Below are 20,243 nucleotides of genomic sequence, written 5' to 3'. Positions count from 1 at the left end.
AGTAAACCTGGTCAAGAAGAAAAGAAAAGCTTACAAAAGATTCAGAGAGCTCAGTAATGTTAGAGATCTAGAAGATCATAAGGCTAGTAGGAAGGAGCTTAAGAAGGAAATTAGGAGAGCCAGAAGGGGCCATGAGAAAGCCTTGGTGGGCAGGATTAAGGAAAACCCCAAGGCATTCTACAAGTATGTGAAGAGCAAGGGGATAAGAGGTGAAAGAATAGGAACAATCAAGTGTGAAAGTGGGAAGTGTGTATGGAACTGAAGGAAATAGCAGAGGTACTTAACGAAATCTTTACTTGTATTCACTATGGAAAAGGATCTTGATGACTTGCAGTGGACTGAAAAGCTGGAGCATGTAGATATTAAGAAAGAGGATGTACTGAAGATTTTGTAAAGCATCAAGTTGGATAAGTCGCCGGGACTGGTTGAGATGTACCCCAGGCTACTGTGGGAGACAAGGGAGGAGATTGCTGAGCCTCTGGAGATGATCTTTGCATCATCAATGGGGCCGGGAGAGGTTCCGGAGGATTGGAGGGTTGCGGATGTTATTCCTTTGTTCAAGGAAGGGAGTAGAGATAGCCCAGGAAATTATAGACCAGTGAGTCTTACTTAAGTGGTTGGTAAGTTAATGGCGAAGATCCTGAGAGGCAGGATTTATGAACATTTGGAGAGGCATAATATGATTAGGAATAGTCAGCATGGCTTCATCAAGGACAATTCGTGCCTTACAAACTAACTGAATTTTTTGAGGATGTGACTAAACACATTGATGAAGGTAGAACAGTAGATATAGTGTATATGGATTTCAACAAGGCGTTTGATAAGGTACCCCATGCAAGGCTTAATGAGAAAGTAGTGAGGCATGGGATCCAAGGGGACATTGCTTTGTGGATCCAGTACTGGCTTGCCCACAGAAGGCAAAGTGTAGTTGTAGACAGGTCATATTCTGCATGGAGGTCGGTGACCAGTTGGGTGCCTCAGTGATCTGTTCCGGGACCCTTACTCCGTGATTTTTATAAATGAGCTGGATGAGGAAATGGAGGGATGGGTTAGTAAATTTGCTGATGACACAAAGGTTGAGGGTGTTGTGGATAGTGTGGAGGGCTGTCAGAGGTTACGGAGGACATTGATAGGATGCAACACTGGGCTGAGAAATGGCAGATCGAGTTCAACCCAGATAATTGTGAAGTGGTTCATTTTGGTAGGTCAAATATGATGGTAGAATATAGTATTAATGGTAAGACTCTTGGCAGTGTGGAGGATCAGAGGGATCTTGGGATTCGAGTCCATAGGACACTCAAAGCAGCTGTGCAGGTTGACTCTGGTTAAGACAGCATATGGTGTATTGGCCTTCATCAATCGTGGAATTGAATTTAGGAACCAGGTGGTAATGTTGCAGCTATATAGGACCCTGGTCAGACCCACTTGGAATATTGAGCTCATTTCTGGTTGCCTCACTACAGGAAGGATGTGGAAACCAAAGAAAGGGTGCAGAGGAGATTTACAAGGATGTTGACTGGATTGCGGAGCATGCCTTATGAAAACAGGTTGAGGGAACAAGAGGACGCAGGTTTAAGGTGCTTGGGAGTAGGTACAGAGGAGATGTCGGAAAAGTTTTTTATGCAGAGAGAGGTGAGTGCGTGGAATGGGCTGCTGGCAACGGTGGTGGAGGTGGATATGATAGAGTCTTTTATGAGACTTTTAGATAGGTACATGGAGCTTAGAAAAATATAGGGCTATGGGTAATCCTATTAATTTCTAAGATAGGGACATGTTCATCAGAACTTTGTCGGCCAAAGGGCCTGTATTGTGCTGTAGGTTTTCTATGTTTCCAACTTAGCAGCAGCAGATAAATGCAATACATAGTATAGAAGAAAAAATAGATAATAAGTAAATCAATTACAGGATATGTATATTGAATAGATTAAAATAGTGCAAAAAACAAGTAATATGTATTTTAAAAAGTTGTGTAGTAGTCAAGGGTTAAATGTCCAAACTTGGGAATCAGATGGCAGAGGGGAAGAAGCTGTTTCTGAATCGCTGAGTGTGTGCCTTCAGGCTTCTGTACTTCCTACCTGAAGGTAACATTGAGAAAAGGGCATACCCCGGGTGCTGGAGATCCTTAACAATGGACGCTTCCTACCTGAGACACCACTCCTTGAAGATGTCCTGGGTACTTTGCAGGCTAGTATCCAAGATACAGCCAACTGAATTTACAACCCTCTGCAGTTTCTCTTGGTCCTGTGCAGTAGCCGCCCACACCCCCACCCCCACCCCCATACCAAACGGTGATGCAACCTGTCAGAATGCTCTCCTTGGTACATCTATAGAAGTTTTTGAGTGTATTTGTTGACATACCCAATCTCTTCAAACTCCTCAGTATAGTCACTGTCTTGCTTCTTTATAACTGCATCGATATGTTGGGACCAGGTTAGATCCTTAGAGATCTAGACAGCCAGGAACTTGAAACTGACTACTTTCTCCATTTCTGATCCTTCTTTGAGGATTGGTATGTGTTCCTTCCAGTTATTGAGATTGTGGTTTTCCGGTTATGAAGTCGAGGATCCAATTGCAGAGGGATGTACAGAGACCCAGCTTTTGTAACTTCTCATTCAGGATTGTGGGTAAGATATTATTAAATGTGGAGCTATAGTCGATGAACAGTATCCTGACGTAGGTGTTTGTGAGGTCCAGGTGGTCTAAAACCGTGTGAAGAGCTTTTAAAATTGTATCTGCCGTTGACCTATTGTGGTGATGGGCAAATCGCAGTGGGTCCAGGTCCTTGCTGAGGCAGGAATACAGTCCAGTCATGACCAACCTCTCAAAGCATTCATCACTGTAGATGTGAGTGCAACTGGGTGATAGTCATTAAGGCAGCTCACATTATTCTCATTAGGCCCTGGTATAATTGTTGCTTTTTTTGAAGCAAGTGGGAACTCCTACCCTTAGCAGTGAGAGGTTGAAATTGAATACTCCCGCTAGTTGGTTGGCACAGGTTTTCAGAGCCTTACCAGGTACTTCACTGGGATCTTCCACCTTTGCTAGTGTTCACTCTCTTTAAAGACAGTCTAACATCGGCATCTGGGACAGAGATCACAGGGTCATCAGGTGCAGCAGGGATCTTCACAGCAGTGGTTGTGTTCTCACTTTCAAAGTGCACAAAGAAGGCGTTGAGTTCATCTGGTAGTGAAGCATCACCGCCATTCATGCCATTGGACTTTGTAAGAAGTAATGTTGCAAACCTGCCAGAGTTGTACATCCGATGTCTCCTGTGGTGGATATCCACTTCTTGGGCCCCTTGCTCATGTTTGCTTATCTCGCTTTTTAAACACAGCAGCTGTTGTGTCCTTATTGTGAGTTCATGACAACACTACATTTCATCAATGTGATAATTGGAATATGGATATATATGTATATAAACCAAAGGTGCAGTTTCAAAGCTCTACCAAAAATACCCTTTTCATCTGTCAACTTCAATGTGTACCAATTCCTTTCCATAATATCCTCTCCTTCATCCTGTTATTTCACACAAAAATCATAAAGTATAACAGCCATTATTAAAATACCAATAGTTATTCTATAATGAAGAATAGTTGTTCACCATTCACATGACCACCATCTACCTCCCAGAGTATAATAGTTGTGATTCTGATCCCCTAATTTCATAATCTATTTGGTAATTTCTTGAATGTGGTTTGCTAAGTTAGTTATATTTTCTGATTCATCAGATATGTAAACCCAAGTGCCCCCTTTTTCTGAAAGAATGATGTCCAAACCCATTTTGTTTTGTCATGTTACTGTACAAAGAGCTATCGGTTCTGCCGACAACTTGGTTAATGCTTGCAGGGGTTTGATCAAAGGCATGCGTGGTTTTATTTGCGATTTTATCAAAGCCAGTCTCACAGCCCCGTATCCCGGAAAGGCAATCATAAAGAATTTCTTGGCCTCTGTTATGGACCTCTGGTGCTGCCAGACCAGAGGTTGGTGAAGTAGTGATGCCAAGTGTCATATGTGGGGCCTTGCATAGGTAAGATACCAGCTGCCCTGCTGGAGCCTTGGCTCTCTCCACTTCACCTCATACTCAGGAGATGGGCCTAGCAGCCAGGGGTAGGCCCAGTGATCACATACACATCCAGTGCTGTTCATTGGATGGGGAGGAATGAGATATATATACTTTTACCACTCCCCAGATTGGGGCCCTGCTCTTCTAGTTGGAGTGACCTGATGTCAGTTCTTCAGTTCCAGGAACAACCATTTGAATCCCTCTCTCAATCATTGAGGAGCCATCAGTGTATAAAATCAAATCTTGGGCAGAATAATAGCCAACAGGATGCTGTTGGTCTCCATGCTCTTGAATCAAGACTGCCATCAAGTGGTACTTGTTGACATACATTCTCAATGGAGGTGCAGTCAAGTCACTTTTATTGTCATTTCCACCATAACAGCTGGTACAGTACATAGTAAAAATGAGACAACATTTTTCAGGACCATTACACAGTACAAAAACTAGACTGAACTACGTTAAAAAAAACAACTACAACAACACAGAGAAAGCTACATTAGACTACAGACTACAGTACGCAAGGTCGCCTTTAAAGTTTAAAATTCTTTCAGTTGTTCTTCATTAAGAGTCACAGGATTGTCAGAGCACTTGTCCTTCAGGAAATTGTTGAGCGGATGAGCAACAGTTGATTGATCTGCCAGTAGCTTGTCAATACACTAATCAGCGATAGTTTCATTTGACATAGCTGTTGATCTTTTGTTTCATCACTGTCATTCCCACGTGAGTCTCTAGGGGCCAATGTAGAGTCATTCTGCAATTCCTTGGTGTTCAGATGGTGTCGCTGTTCCAGGACCCCTGTAATTCTCCTGAGTGTGGATGGTGATGGGTAAATTGTGAAGCTGTATCAGGGATGCTTGGCGTTTCAATTAGTAAAAGACTTTTCTCACCTTGTTAACTTTCAATTGCTCATGCATTTTGTTAAACTTGTTTTTAAATCATTCCATTTGTCCTGTCTATGAAGCTTGCAGATTGAGGGTGATAGCTACAATGGAAATATTGGTCAATCTGTAAAGCCTTGCATATTTCTTTCGTTACCTTCCCAGTAAAGCTGGTACCATTGTCACTAGACAGTTTCCAAGAGATCCTGAACCTCAGTATGATTTCTTTCAATAAACCTTTTGTTACTGTAACTGCATCATTCTTTCTACAAAGAAGTATTTCAACCCATTGAGAAAAAAGCACAAATAATGACCAATACATGCTTATATCCTTCACACAGAAGTAATTTTGTAAAATTCATCTGTAAATTCATGAATGGGCTATCAGAGAGCGGTACATAAGATCTTCCCAACTTCACTAGTTTACCTGGAATTTGTAAATACATATATTGTTCACAAACTAGTTTTACAGCTTACATTAAACCAGGGGCATACCATGTTTGAATTATGCAGTCTGTTAGTCCCCTCACGTGTGAACTTGTGAGCACAGCAGAAAGCCATGGTAACAATTCCACAGGGACAACTGCATTTCCATCTGGGTGATACCAAAGGCCAATATCTTGGTCACAGCCGAATGGTAGAATTTGCCAGTAGTTCAACCTCATGCTGAGTATGTCTACTGGAGTGAGGTAGTGGGTAGCCCAGGGAGTTAGGAATATTTCAACTGCATGGACACATGTAAAAATGGTTTAGGGTTATAGACTGGGCCTGTTGTACAGTATAATAGGTGGCTGCCACAGCAGACAGGTCCCCTGGCAATTGGATCTCGCTGGGTGCTAAAATAAATGACAGGCTTTTTCTTATCACCATGATCCTGAGTCAAGATTACCTGTGCAAACCCCTCTCTATAGCGCACGAAGAGATGGGATTCTTTATTATAGATGTGTGGCCCCAATGTGGGGGCAGACAATATTGCAATACTAATGTGTTTGAATGTGTTTTTTCAACCTCAGGGTTTAAACCCATGGGTCTGGTTGCTTGGTCAAGACAGTTGCAGGATTCAGGACAATAGGATAAATGGGCACAGCTGTGTTGTTGACAGCTCTCAGATCTTGCAAAAACCTCCAAGCGTTCCTTCCCACTTTCCTAATTGGTAAAAAATTTGGTTGCAAGGGCTGGTAGTGGATATAATAATCTCCTATTGCAGAAAGGATTCAACGATCCTTCAAATCTCCTCTTTATCCTCCGGGGAAAGGGGATACTGTGCCCCCGTGGGGCAGTGGAGTGTTTGAGTTGATGGTCAGCTGAAGGGCCCAAAGTTGTGGTAGGGCCTTGGCAAGTAAAGGTTCCACATCATCACTGAACAACAGCCCTCCTACAGCTTCCAGTTCAAAGGTTGCCTCTACTCGTCATGTACTAGGCAGTGATAAAAGAAAGCCTTTACCTCCCTCCAATCGGCACTGACTCCATCCAGTCATGTCCAGGATCTTCTCTATGTCAGTCCTTGCAGTGGTCCAAGGTCCTTTGTTGCCTTGCCTCTGGACACTGCTAGAGAAAGATGGGGTTCCCTGTTCTCCTGGTCTTGTATCGTCTACTGTACCTTGTGGGGGGTGGGTGTTTTCGATGCCACTGCAATACTGGTACTCCAGTACACTTCTCCAGTACAATTTTCAATTTGCTCAAACCAATCCCGATTAAAAGACCTATCTGGTGGGAAGGGTTTGTCAGTATTTATCCATTTAAACCATCTATGCAGTTCTTCTACTAACCCATTCCCATAATTATTAAACATGTACCATGCTGGTATCCCCCTTAGTTGGGACAGGGAAGGACTTCCCTTGTCCCATTATTACCAATTTCCAGTCTCTCTTCCTCACCCTACTGACCGTATTTTCTCTTTCTTTTGTTCACTACAGAATCCTGTAGGGATTAAAATTATGAGCTTATTTCCTACAAAACCCCACTCTTACTTACTCTTTTTACCAATACTGGTGTTTCCCTGACAGTCTTACCATTCAAATTTGGTGTGTCCCTGATGCCCTAGGTGTCCCTGACACTCTTACTGGTCAAATCTAATCATTGCTACCCATATGTTTCTAGTTGCTGTGCCAAAGACTCATGAACACAGAGAGAGAAACTGATAGACACTCGTAGATCGATGTGTATAGAGTGGGAAGGGGGCAGAACCTGGTATCTGCTACTCACCTGAAAAGGCCATACAGAGCAAAAAGCTAAATTACTTTTTGGTGAACGCTCCTCTGCCAGATTTGTCCCAAGAGTAGGTAGTCACCAGATTTCCCTTGGTCCACTCCCACACCTAAACATGCAATCTTGAAAGAACCTCCAAGTTCTGTCCAGCGCCTTTATGCTACACCTTATAACAAACAACAATTAACTCAGAGTGGATCAATGAGAGGCACATTTATTTTGCTTGCTGCCATCACCGGACAAGAGCCAGTGGTACTTTAAATAATCACAGTCAGCATAGTCACTCCTTTATACACAAGTGTTATCTATCCACACCAGTTCAAGGACAGGGCGCATTTAGTTAGTCTGCTTAATTTAGTGTACTTGGCATTCTTTTGGTAACTGAATCCACTTGTCTTTGTGCAGGTTTTTATGCTCAAGGTCCATTGGCATAGTGTTCCATGAACACTATTAGCAAAGCACTCTGGTACAATTCTGGTTCCATTTTGTTACAGACAAAAATGCCATTTTGTTACTACAAGTAAAGTATATTTCAACCTTTAGCCATAGAATTGCGCTAAAGCTTTCATGCTTGACTACGATCAACCATTAAAACCATTATAGAATAGATGTAAACTGCAAAGTGCAAAGACTTGTGTTTTTATCCCAGATGAGTATTAGGCACTAGAGAAATTGATGAATGCAGTTCAGTAAGCAATAGACCTCTAGACAAGGGACTCAACAACATCTCCTGTTCTGCAAATTTGTGTTTCTCCAAAAGTCACTGTAACCATCTGCCATAATGAGGGAGAAGAAACACAAGTTCCCATTCACTATGCCTCATATGATCTTGCACCAATGGAAGAGAAACTTATGACCTTAGACCAATATCTTACTTTGGTATTCCAACACCTTTTGCAGTAAAACCACTGCTAGAGAACTAACAAGTTATTACATAAGCAGAGTTTGTGGCTTTGAAAAATTACTGCAAATTCCCAACAAATGAATGGAGAGCTGCCATAACTAGATATGGGGATTGGGAAATATTTTTACAAGACAACACCTTAAAGTGGGATACATTCCTAAGAGCTGTGATTTGCAATCCCTGCATGTCATGCAAAATGCAGAACCATCTTCCCCATAATGCAATATAGCACAACATCCTTTTGAGCACTTTTCTCAAATATGGTACCACTGATGGATCAGTAATGAAAATCCAGATAGGTGGATCCACTCCATTATAATCCCTGCTAATGGTTGTAAAAGGAAAATTTTTATTGTAAACTAAATTTGAACCACATGATTTGCAAGCACATCCTTTAAGAAATTATACAGCTCAATTTGCATAGCGTAAAATCCTAAAATAATGTCTAGAAGAAGTTAATACAACAGAACAAGTCTTGATGTGTACTGAGGCAGGCAAAGTCAAGATGGCACCTAATGGCGACTCCTTTGCTTGCATCTTCAGAAACAGCTCTATTTCTATCTTTGGTATCTCATTTTTATTCCCTTTCCAGGGTGCTGGGGTTTCTTTTAAAGGTCCTGATCTGGAGTTACACTCTGACATAGGTTCTTTGCGGGAATGGGACCTGCTCTCTTTTGATAGCCCAAGGACGCAGCCTGGAAGAAGAATGTGCCTTCAGGGTTTTGTGACACTGGAGAAGTGTTGGTTCTAGGCCAGCGTCCCTGAATGAATTGTTGCGGAAGAGCACAGGTAGCAAGAGGAGCGGGTTCGCTGCCGGGGGTTGTGTGTCCAGAGAGCTGTGTTGATGCTTTGGGCGCAGAGCTCGGAAAAGGCGACGCAACAGACTTTTAACATCGTAAATCAGTGAGTTGTCTGTTACGTCTCCCCTCTCGCTGTGAAATGGGGCCACTTCTCTTTCCCTTATTAGGGAGAGAGAGAGCCCGTGTTATGTGGAATTAGCAGGTGAACGAGTAGTTATTGTGGTACCGCAAGCATGTGTCTTTACTGATGCTTTGCTACGTGTTTGAGTGTTTGGTAGAGGGTGCTGATGCTTGGTGGGGGTGGGGGAATCATCGCCTTGCTGCCGCTTGTGCTTGCGAGGGGGGAGCTGGAGGGGCTTTTGAAGTTCTGACGTTCATTCATTCTTTGGGGCACTCCTCTGTTTTCGTGGATGTTTGTGAAGAAAAAGAATTTCAGGATGTATATTTTATATATTTTTCTGACATTAAACATACCTATTGAAAACTATTGACTCATTGACAGTAATTACATTAGGAATGTGGTATAAAGAGATTTTCCCATCTGGTGAAGTACTAGATGGGGAACACACAGAAATAACCTGTTCCCCATTAGTCCGTGTGGAGAATATTCATGAATTATTATTGACCAGGCCATTAGTACAGCTGTTATACACATATAAAGGATATATTGCAGGTCTTTTACTAAGCTGTGGTAATAAACAAAGTAATGAACAAGCAAAACAAGCTGTTGGAATTGACCTTACTACTGTAAAGGAGACCAGGGCTTTGGTAGAAACTAAGCAACCAATAAAAAATAATAAGGATGATGTTTTAAGAATTCTCCTGGACACTACCAGACCAATTCAAAACAATTTGCAAGATGGTACAAGCTGTTGGTGAAGGTAAGGTTTGAGTATGCCACCCTAAGAAGGGTAAGAAGGAAATACCTCCTGCCCATCAGTGAGAGGCACTGATGCAAGAAACCCACCAAGGATTCAGGCAAATTATGGTGGCGGCAAGCCTCTCTATGTTATATTGATGACCTTACATGCTGAGTGATTGTAGGTGATTCAATGCAAATTGTAAAGAACATCTGGCTTATAATAAAGGAGGTGTCACAAGATCACCTCCTATAAGACAAACAAAACCAATGCAGGTGTGGAAATTGCTTATTTACATCTATTTGTGGCATCCCAGGGCAATCCACCTGATCAGAAACCTACGAAGTATATTCTTGTGATAATTGATCTTTGTGTGGGATATACATGGTTAGCATTCTTGTAGTGAGACCACAACCACCACAGCATTCCAAAACTCCACATGCTGTCACCTCTGCCTACATGCACGGTGACTGTTGTCTTTCAGTGGTAAATGCTTTCGAGCCATGAGTGAACAAACAGACCTATAAGTGGAGTACATCTCTCCGTTCCAGCTGCAATTGAGTGAACTGGTGGTGGTGAAGGAATTGAGATGGTGGGCGAAGCTGAAATGGTGCCCGACTGCCACTTCTTCAGGCTCATCTGCAGAAGCAGCTTAATTTCAACCTTAAGTGTCTCTCCTTTTCATTTTCAAGGTAGATGAGTCTCTGTTGAAGCCGCTGACCTAGAGTTACACTCAAATTTTCTTTTTTTTTGTGGCTGTTTTTTGGTAACCCAAGGACGCAGCATAGAGGACAAGCGTGTTTTTGGGTTTCCGAGACTTTGCGGCCCCGGGGATGAGCCAGTTCTATGGGGGTGCCACTGACTGAAGCATCATGAGAGAAAACAGAACATTGAATCAGCTATAGGGGTCTCCGTACTCGAATTGCTCTCTCTCTTTCTCTTAGGGGGGGAAGTTTGTTGCCCATTCTCGAGTAGGAGAACTCAGAGAAAAAGCAACACGGCAGACTTTAAGCGAATTGTTTTGCTTATGTCTCCCCTCACGCTGTGAAAGGGTGACACCTCTCTGCCCTTTTATTAGCGAGAGAGAGAGAATGTGGTATGTTAGGTTGTCCCGTGAATGGCTAGTTTTTGTTTTACTGCAGATCATGTCTTTCTTGGAGGGTTTGCTATTGCTTGCTTGGTGGGTGGAGGATGCCGATGTTTTTTTGTTGGTGATGTAAATGGGTGTGGGGAGGACCAGTTCTTTGCTGCTGCTTGTGCATGGGTGGGGGCAAGTAGGGGGGCTTTGGGGTTCCAACATCTTTACTGTCACTCATTCTTTAAGGCATTCTTCTGTTTCCGTGGTTACCTGTGAAGACCAACAATTTCAGCTTGTATATTGTATACATTATATATATTAAATGGAACTATAGACTATTGAAATTATTGAGATTAAGGGAGCCTGGCAAAACTACTCTGGAGGCAGTGTAGGCTACCCTTGTCCCTGAAGTGCATCTATCTGTAAACAAGGTGCCACTTGCAAAAATAGGACCATACATGAATGTTGCACCGGATTTCTTAAGGTACAATGTCCACCTAAATATGCCCCGATTGCTAACTCAAGCCAAGCATCGCCTTCACGCAATACAACTTTTCTCAAAGAACTGAGAGAGTTTATGGGAATTCAAGAGAAAGCAGAAGAACCTTTCAAGACAGTTTGGAGACCACTAAAAGGGGACTGAGTCCAAAAAAAAAATTCCATCAAAGTAATTCTGGCCCTAGTGTCCACCCTAAACTTCCTTGGGGATACATGTAAACTGCCTTCACAGAGAACATCAAACCTGCCCCATCAGGATTTATTCCCCCAGAATGAGTATAACCAGTACACGGGCCCACCTTACAAGCCGGACACCCCAGCAGGAAGGGGAGTAAGATGTGATGAAATGATAAAACACATCTTCAGATCTAAAGAACAACAAAAAAAGATTCCTGTTCGCTTGAGGAAGATCTCATAGACTGATTAACCAGAGTTAATACATCTCAAATGTGTTGTTGTTTTCAGAGTAAGCCAGAGTTGAACTCTAAACAGAACTGTTGCTTGCTGCTGAATTTTACTTTTAGTATTATTCCGTGCTGTCCCTTACTTACCATTTGCTTTTTTTTTCTCAGGCAAGTTAGCACTTACTGGTGAACTTGTCTCATCTGGCTCAGACAGTCCTTAAACATAATGACTCAGAGAATATTGGATTAAGCGGATCTGTGAGCATTGTTGATTCTACTTTAATTATCACTAAATGGCCCTTACCTTTTGCTCAGATGTGACAAATACATTGGAACACTTGATGCTTGCCTCTGGCAAAGTTATTGTTCCTGTCCACTTAAACATTCACTCTGACCGCATTGCAGATGAAATGAACATAGATATATGAGAAGGCAAAGAATCACTTGCAGAAATGATTAGTAACACCTGATCGAAACTGAAAGATTTCAGCACCAATATTGAAGGTAAGTTAATAGAGAAATTCCTTGATATTGGATCCTTCTACACTTCAAGAAAACTCTGTTATGTCATTGAATTGTCCCATTCATGGAATCATGATTTTGAAACTGTGAGACTAGAACGTTGTGAAAACCCCTATTTTTTTAATGAAGACTTCTACATTAGACAGATATATTGTTGCACTTTCCCTTTATAGTCAATAAGTATATGGACATGCTTACTAGAAAGATTTTAGATGTTTCCTTTTTTCCAATTATGGCTACTATTCTGATCCATTGTTAAGTGTCATGACAATTTTCTGCATTATGTTCTAAATCATTGGTTTCCAAACGTTTTTGGGTTTCCATCCGCTTGGCTCTCGCACCAAATCCCCAGCAGACCACCAAATCCTCTCCTTTTCTGGCCATTACATAAAACCTGTAAAGAATTTTGCTTTATGATGTACAGTGAAAGAAAATGCGAACTGCAAATTCAAAGCAGTAACAAATAATTGCAAACATTATTCAGATCTGTTTAAAGTTACACATTTTTTTGTATTTAATTGCAGTAAAAACAATTTTCATCAGTAATCTTGGAGCAGACATTAGAAATCCAACTGTTCACTGCTTCATTACTTTTCCACCTTTCAATGAGACGGATGGGCTTGGTGCAATGATATCAGCTTCTCAATATCAGGCTGAATGCCACTCAGAAGGAGTCTCAGATCCCTATGATCAGTAACTGGGAGTCTGTTTTATTGCTTTGAAAGAAGTTTGGAAACTGCACTAAAGTACAAGCCACTGAAAATTATGTTGGAAAAGCAATAAAGAACATCCTGACCTTTTTCCACTGTGTAGGATAGTGTTCAGAGATTTCTTTAGGCAACCAAAACTCTTGATACGATGTTTTGAAATTCGGCCTCAGATCAAAGTCATTTTGTAGTGAGATCAGTTCTTCTTCCACCCTTCCTGTTAAATCCTCATTACAGGCGTTCTGGACTGGATTTATTACCCAATCTGGAATTTGGATCGAGAGAAGATCATGAAATCTTTCTGATATGTCTATGCAGTTCGCCCAAGTGGGCACAGTATACTTGAAGATCGTCATCTGGTATTCTTTATTTCTCTTCCAACTCAGAGAGGCTCAGAAATTGGAAAAGGTTTGCAACAGCTAATGTTGCACTTAAAATGGGATAACTTGGATGGAAATGAGGAGATGACTGATTTGATTTTGATAAGATTCACGTCATTTCCTGGCAATAGAAGACGGAGTTAATTAAACTGTGAATAATTCTAACAAATAAGCAATGTCATGCCTAATATTCTTGAGTTGATTACTGAATGAAGGATAAAAGTGAAAGTTATGATGTTATAATTGTTCAGGCAAAATCTGACTTTCTGCCTGAAGGTACACAAACTGGGGCAAGTGATTTCTCAGTTGAGCTGTGAGTTAGAAAAATGCCATCAAGGCCACTTAACAGGACAGATTCTGAACTTTATCCTATTGGATGCCATACCCTAATTCACAGGACCTGCATATTTTCATGATTAGAGTAGGGGAATCGTACTAGCTAACACTGTACAACAGTAGTAAACAGCAATAATGCGTGGGACAGGTCCGGAAATAACACAATTTCTTCATAGAAACATAGAAAACCTACAGCACAATACAGGTCCTTTGGCCCACAATGCTGTGCTGAACATGTACTTACTTTAGAAATTACCTAGCCCTCTATATTTCTAAGCTCTACGTACCTATTAAAGACCCAATCGTATCCGCTTCCACCACTGTCGTCTGCAGCTCATTCCACACACTCACCACTTTCTGCATAAAAAACTTGCCCCTGACATCTCCTCTGTACCTATTTCCAAGCACCTTAAAACTGTGTCCTCTCATGTTAGCCATTTCAGCCCTGGGAAAAAGCCTCTGATTATCCACATGATCAATGCCTCTGATTATCTTGTACACAGTCCAGATTTTTCAAGGTACGCCAAATATAAAAGTGCCACATCGTCTTTCAACAACTAGGGCACATTTCTGAGCAAAGTCGAGGAGAATGGTGGGTTAGCAAGAGATGAGGTGATTACGTCACCATTGTAATCAGTTATGAGGCACTGAGGATTAAATGATTATAATAAGTGATTCATTTTTTAAATTAAGCCTGTAAGCCCTTATGGAGCACCACCCACTACACCCTTTATCTTTATCACACTTAAGAAACTCCCCCCCAACCTCCTGATTGTAATCTTAGGGCTTCTGTGGTATACAAGGTGTTAAATTGTCGTAAGGTAGAATTAGTTGAACGTGTTTTACTTGCTATTTGTATAAGCATATATTGTGTTTGTGGTACTCCTACAAATCAATAAGTAGGACCCATTAATACAGCTATTCATGTTATATTTAATGTTACTAGAATAATTTGTATATTTGGTTAATAAAATCCCATGGTTTGATAGAACATTCTGGATAGCCTTTACTCAGTTAAGATTTTCTAGGAAAACTCAAAAGTTGAGAAGATGTGCCAATTCTTTTCAGTTAGGTCCAATCCTTAAAGGGGGAAATTCTGAACAATAATACCCAGTGTCCAGAATCACTAAAGTGGAAAGAAACTTATGCAGATGGTGTAGTTGGTATCAGAATGTAAAGTTACACCATACCAATGAGTGTTCACTCCCATAGGAGAGACGTAACTATTACTTATATTTTGACATCTTTATTCTGGGAGCATAAAATTAAAAGTATGGACAGAATTCTCAACAGGAGAACTGTAGTCTTCCTTTTACGTATAATATTATATTGTGAACTGGTAATTAACGTATATAATTTTCTATAACTAAACCGTGTGGTTACTAGTCCTTGGGCAGAAAAAGACAGCAATACACAATCAGTAACTTATTTACAAGATGTGTTTTCAGGAGACCTGAGTAAAGTCATGCATCCCTTTGAAAGCAATGTGGACATCCCTGTGAAAGTGATGAACGATCTTCAGCTTTTCCAAAGACATTTGCCAGCTTACCTGATGAGCTAATGGTGACAGAGACAGTGATTTGAATTTGCATTAAGGAAATGAAAAGAACAGTGTGAGGGAAAGAAGGTTTTAAAGACAGACAAATATGGACATAATATGGACATTGATGCATAGTTGTGTGTTTATGGAAAGTGGTAATGGTGACTTTCCTTTGAGGTTTGGGTAATATGAGCAGCTGAGATTGAGGAATTGCATTTTCTTAATGAGAAAATCACACAAAACCATTACATTGGGGAGTAAATGAGTTCTCTGAGCATCTGATCAAAGGGAGACTTTCTAGTACTGGTAACCCATTGGAACAGATGGAGAAGTTCCAATGTTCCCAAGAGGAATCTTGGCAGGAGTCTTGATCTCAAAGCTGATGTGCGTAGGAAGAAGCTGGTGTAGAAATCTTCACTTAACAAGAGGGGGTGTGATGGATATTCACTTCTTGGGCAACCTTGCTCATGATTACTAATCTTGTTTTCTGAACACAGATGCTGCCACCTGCAAGATCAAACAGATGTAAGTAAACTTCCAACTAATATTTCTTTATTTGTCTTCTGGTTGTTAATGGAAGTCAGTCTTCTATTCTTAAAAACACATGACAAATAGTAGTAGTTTGAAGTTAAAATATTGTCTGTAGAGCAGTTTAACAGACACTCTCTGCAGCAACACATGCAGCTCACTGCACCTGGTTTATTTCTTGTCAGGGCGTTGTGTACAAGACTATAGGTTGTTTAAGTTGGCTTGTTTCAAAACAGACAAGCTGGCTCAAAGTTGCTTAGTTCAAGGATGTTTGCAGACCCGATGGATAATATCACTTAGCATATCAAATATTTGATCTATTAATGTTGGAAGCTTTATGTATTCAGGGAAGCTGGCTTAAAGCACTTTCTGTGATTTATGCCTTCAAGATGTTTTTAGATTGTTTGTATAAAAAGGGTATCACATGAGTATGAAGTCATCCAAGCAGTAAAGAAGCAGTGTAAATGTAGAGTGCAGGTCAGGAACATTAGGAATGTGGTAGGGACTATCAAAAATATGAAAGAAATAGGGGGTGAATTAAAGACCATTCCTTTGGCTTTGTGATGGATGATTTGTTTACCTGCATCATTGGAATATATTTTTAGTTTATAGGAATCATACCCATCTTTTGGAACTGCTTTCTGCTTTTTGTTTTAGAAATGGTTAAGATAGAGATCCTCTGTGAGTCTTAAATGTGTTTTAAGAATGTTGTTTGGATTTAAACATCTATTACTGAAAGTATATAAACTGTGTTTTAAACTATTTTGTTAGCTGTAAGTATCTTCTCCTCAGTAAGGAGAGGTGACCCATCATTTGAATAGTGGGTATTGGCAGCTAAAGTCAGCAGGGAGAATAAACAGGAAGTAAACTAGTCTTTGACGATTGGGTAGTTAACTTCCCATTAGTGAGAGTAGTCATAACTATTTATATCTGATAGGGCTTAAGGTTCTCGTTTGAGTTTAGAATCTCGCAGTCAGCAAACCTAACATCATCATATCTCTAGCCTCATTACCACATGGCATGGGTAGAAATCCTGAGATTGCCACCCTCCAGGTCCTGTCCTTTAACTTTGCACCTAATTCCCTGAACTCACTTTGCAGGACCTTGTCTCCTTTTCTGTCTTGGTACTGACATGGTTCCAGAAGGCTGGAAAACTGCAAATCTTTCTCCACTCTTCAAGAAGTGAGGGAGGCCGAGGAAAGGAAATTCTAGGCCTGTTAGCCTGACCTTAGTGGTTGGGAAGATGTTGGAGTGAATTGTTAAGCGTATGGTTTCAGGGTACTCGGAGGCACATGACAAAATAGACCAAAGTCAGCAAGGAAATCCTGCCTGACAAATCTGTTGGAATGTTTGAAGAAATAACAAGCAGGATAGACAAGGGAGACTTGGTAGATGTTGTGTAGTTGGATTTTCAGAAGGCCTTTGACAAGGTGCTGCACATGAAGCAGCTAAACCAGATAAGAGCACAGAGTATTACAAGAAAGATACTAGCGTGGATAGTGTGTTGGCTGATTGACAGGAGACAAAGAGTGGGAATAAAGGGATCTTTCTGGATTGGCTACAAGTGATGGATGGTGTTCCACAATGGTCTGTGTTGGGTCTATTTCTTTTTAAGTTGTATGTCAACTATCCAAAGACAGGTGGAAGTGTAGGTAGTTTTAAGAAAATAGAGAGGCTGCAGAAGGACTGAGTAGGATTAAGACAATAATCTGAGGTGGATGGAATACAGTATTAGGAAATGTCTGGTCATGCATTTTGGTAGAAGGAATCAAACCATAGGCTGTTTTCTAAATGGGAAAAAAAAATCAAAAATCCAAGGTACAAACAAATTTGGGAATCCTCATGCAGGATTCCCAGAGGGAATTTGCAGGTTGAATCTGTGGTGAGGAAAGTGAATGCAACATTAAAATTCATTTAAAGTGGACTAGAAGATATATGCAATGATATAAGGCAGTGGTGAGGCTTCACTTGGAGTATTGTGAACAGTTTTGGGCCCTTTATTTAAGAAAAGGTGTGCTGACTTTGGAGAGGGTTCAGAAATAGTTCTCAAGAATAATTGAAGAGCAGAAAGTGGTAATTCTGAGGAATTTGTTGCTACAGGTAGTTGTGAAGGCCAAGTCACTAGGTATATTTAAGGCAGAGATTGATATATAGGTCTTTGATTATAGGCATGAAAGTTTATGAGAAGGCAGGAGTATGGGATGAAGAGGGAAATGGATCAGCCATGGTGAAATTGCACTGCAGATGTGTTGGGCCGAATGGCCTAATTCTGGTCCTGTGTCTTGTGGTCTTATGGTCTTATCTCTGGCTGCTCATCCTTCCTCTTAAGAATGCCATGGACTTGATCCAAAGTGTCCCTGATCCTGGCAACTGGGAGGTAAAATACCATCTGTGAATCATGTTGTCTTTCACATTTTCCCCATGTTTCTTCCCCTATCCAACCTATAATGAAGGTATAACTCGGTGGGTGTGATTTGAACTGGGAGCAAAGAGGATGCCCTAGGCAATGGTGGCAGTTTAATGAAAAACATACACCTATACAGACACTTTCACCAGATTTGATTTATTTCCAAATTATATTGACCGATCTTAAAACTGCTATCTTCTCGTAGCGAGGTCTGTACTCCTAAGAGAATGATGAAAAATTCTCTGTTATATTGCCAACAAAACTTGCTGGATCAGAACAGCTTTCAACATTCAATGCTGAGTTTTAATTAAACTGTAAACAGCACATAATTCACCTTGATTCTGCTGAGTGTTTAGACCTTACGTAGTTATAAACCATCCTGCTTACAAAGAATACACTGCTGATGACATATCTGATTAAGTTATAAAACAGATCTCTTAAATTTTAATGCTTCCTTAGAATGAATAGAGCTAGCTCAATTCGCAGATAAAATGTTGCCTTATTTCACCACTTGATGGCAATATACTTCAGCAAACTGAATGAAAGTTTAATGACAAATTAAAATGAGGTATGTAGAAATATTCATTTACTTGTGAGGCATTTATTTAAGGTTTCAATTTTGGATTAATCTTTTTCTGTCATTACAACGAAGGTCTTCTCATGCTAATCTGCCCAATGGCAATTTAACCTGAAACTTCCCTGCGTACTTTGAGACGCATTCTGTCCTCTGCTGCAGATTGAAGATCTGTTACACTGTGCTGTTGTTTTAATTTGTCTGTACTATACCACCACAGATTTTCTCGTTTCTCTCATGTTTCTTCATTTTTACCCCCACCCATCCAATTATTTTCTCCCAAACCTTTGTCGTTCTCTCCACGCCTTTCTTTGGTCCAACCAAGACACTTATCACATCCTCCTTGCAGGTGAACCATATGTGTCCCACCTTCAGTCTCCACTCCACTCATCCTGCCAGCTGTTGATAGAGTGGTGTTTGCTGGTGGTTTAGTTAACATCTGAGCACGGCTTTTGTTATCATTGACAATTGTGGTAATGAAGCAAACAGGATCCTAACATAAACCGGCCTCCCATATTGCAGGGCATTCCTTCACCTTTCCAGTTACTGGTGCAACCACATCTGGCTATGTATTTCTTCATCCATCCTGTCCAACCCAGAACAAGACTGCTGGAGTGGTTGGCTAGTTGTCTGTCACATCCAGTGATGAGTTTTGGAAACTGTGCAGGGGAGTTTGGAGAGTGGAAAAGCTGCTGCAGTTGGGCAGTACCAGTCTCTCAGCCTCAGATGTCTGGGTCTAGTGGTATGAGTAGTCGTCACCACTGGGGTCTGCCTTTATTGCAGTGGATGACCATGACTTCTTCTGTGCTTTGTCTTGCCCTTCACTCTCCACAAAATGTCTTCCTGGCCACTGGATCTCATTTGATCTCATCCGCCCTGCCCTTCACATGCTAGGATAGGCATCTCCCTACCTCAGCAGGATATGAGGCCCACCATCTACCCTCACCTACTTAGCCTACCTTTGAAGTGGTGTACTGGGGTCTGGCTGCTGTCACATTACAAACAGCTAATTGGGAGCCACAGCTGAAAGCTGAGTGTCTGCTGGGGACCAAAGTTGAGTGAGCTGTCCCAGAATGGACATGACAAGCCCCTTCACCCTCTCTGGGTACCCATACACACTATATTTGGGCTAGCCCAATCAAAACTTGATGTAGACTACTCCCCGTAATTACTTTGGCTTCATTTGAACACCCCACCTTACTGTAGGCCAAACTCTTAAATTCCTAATTCTTGACAATCTACCTTAATATACTGGACAACAAATCTTTTTCAAAACTTTTGTTTCCTTAAAATAATTTGTTTATTTATGATAGACTGCTTGAAGCTCAAAATAAATACAATCTTAGGCTACTTATATCACATAGGAAATTGGAGAAAAAAGAAATTAACTTTTATTGAATTTAATGTGTTTAATTGCTGCACAGTGCTGATACCTTGCAATGGTTTAACTAAGCCAAAATGCTTTGTTGATGATTTTCATTTGTACTTGGTGCTTGAGGCTTCTCGCGTAAGTGTGCGACAGTAACTAGCCAGCATTGATAGATTCCAATTGCCTT

The 20,243-nt window shown here is 41.0% G+C and overlaps 1 long non-coding RNA gene across 1 annotated transcript in view; it reads left to right on the top strand.

The window, feature by feature from the left end:
* Window positions 1–11,900: 11,900 nt before the first annotated feature.
* Window positions 11,901–20,243, top strand: part of LOC132383342 (uncharacterized) — a 134,786-nt gene continuing 126,443 nt past the window's right edge. The window contains exons 1-2 of the long non-coding RNA XR_009508628.1: window positions 11,901–12,197; window positions 15,676–15,703. This is a non-coding gene — a long non-coding RNA (uncharacterized LOC132383342). The remainder of the gene's footprint in view (window positions 12,198–15,675; window positions 15,704–20,243) is intronic.

The sequence above is a fragment of the Hypanus sabinus genome, chromosome 30 (assembly GCF_030144855.1).
Source record: "Hypanus sabinus isolate sHypSab1 chromosome 30, sHypSab1.hap1, whole genome shotgun sequence".
NCBI lineage: Eukaryota > Metazoa > Chordata > Chondrichthyes > Myliobatiformes > Dasyatidae > Hypanus > Hypanus sabinus.
The sequence above is the reverse complement of the archived record's forward strand: the minus strand, read 5'-3'. Positions and strand labels throughout refer to the sequence as shown.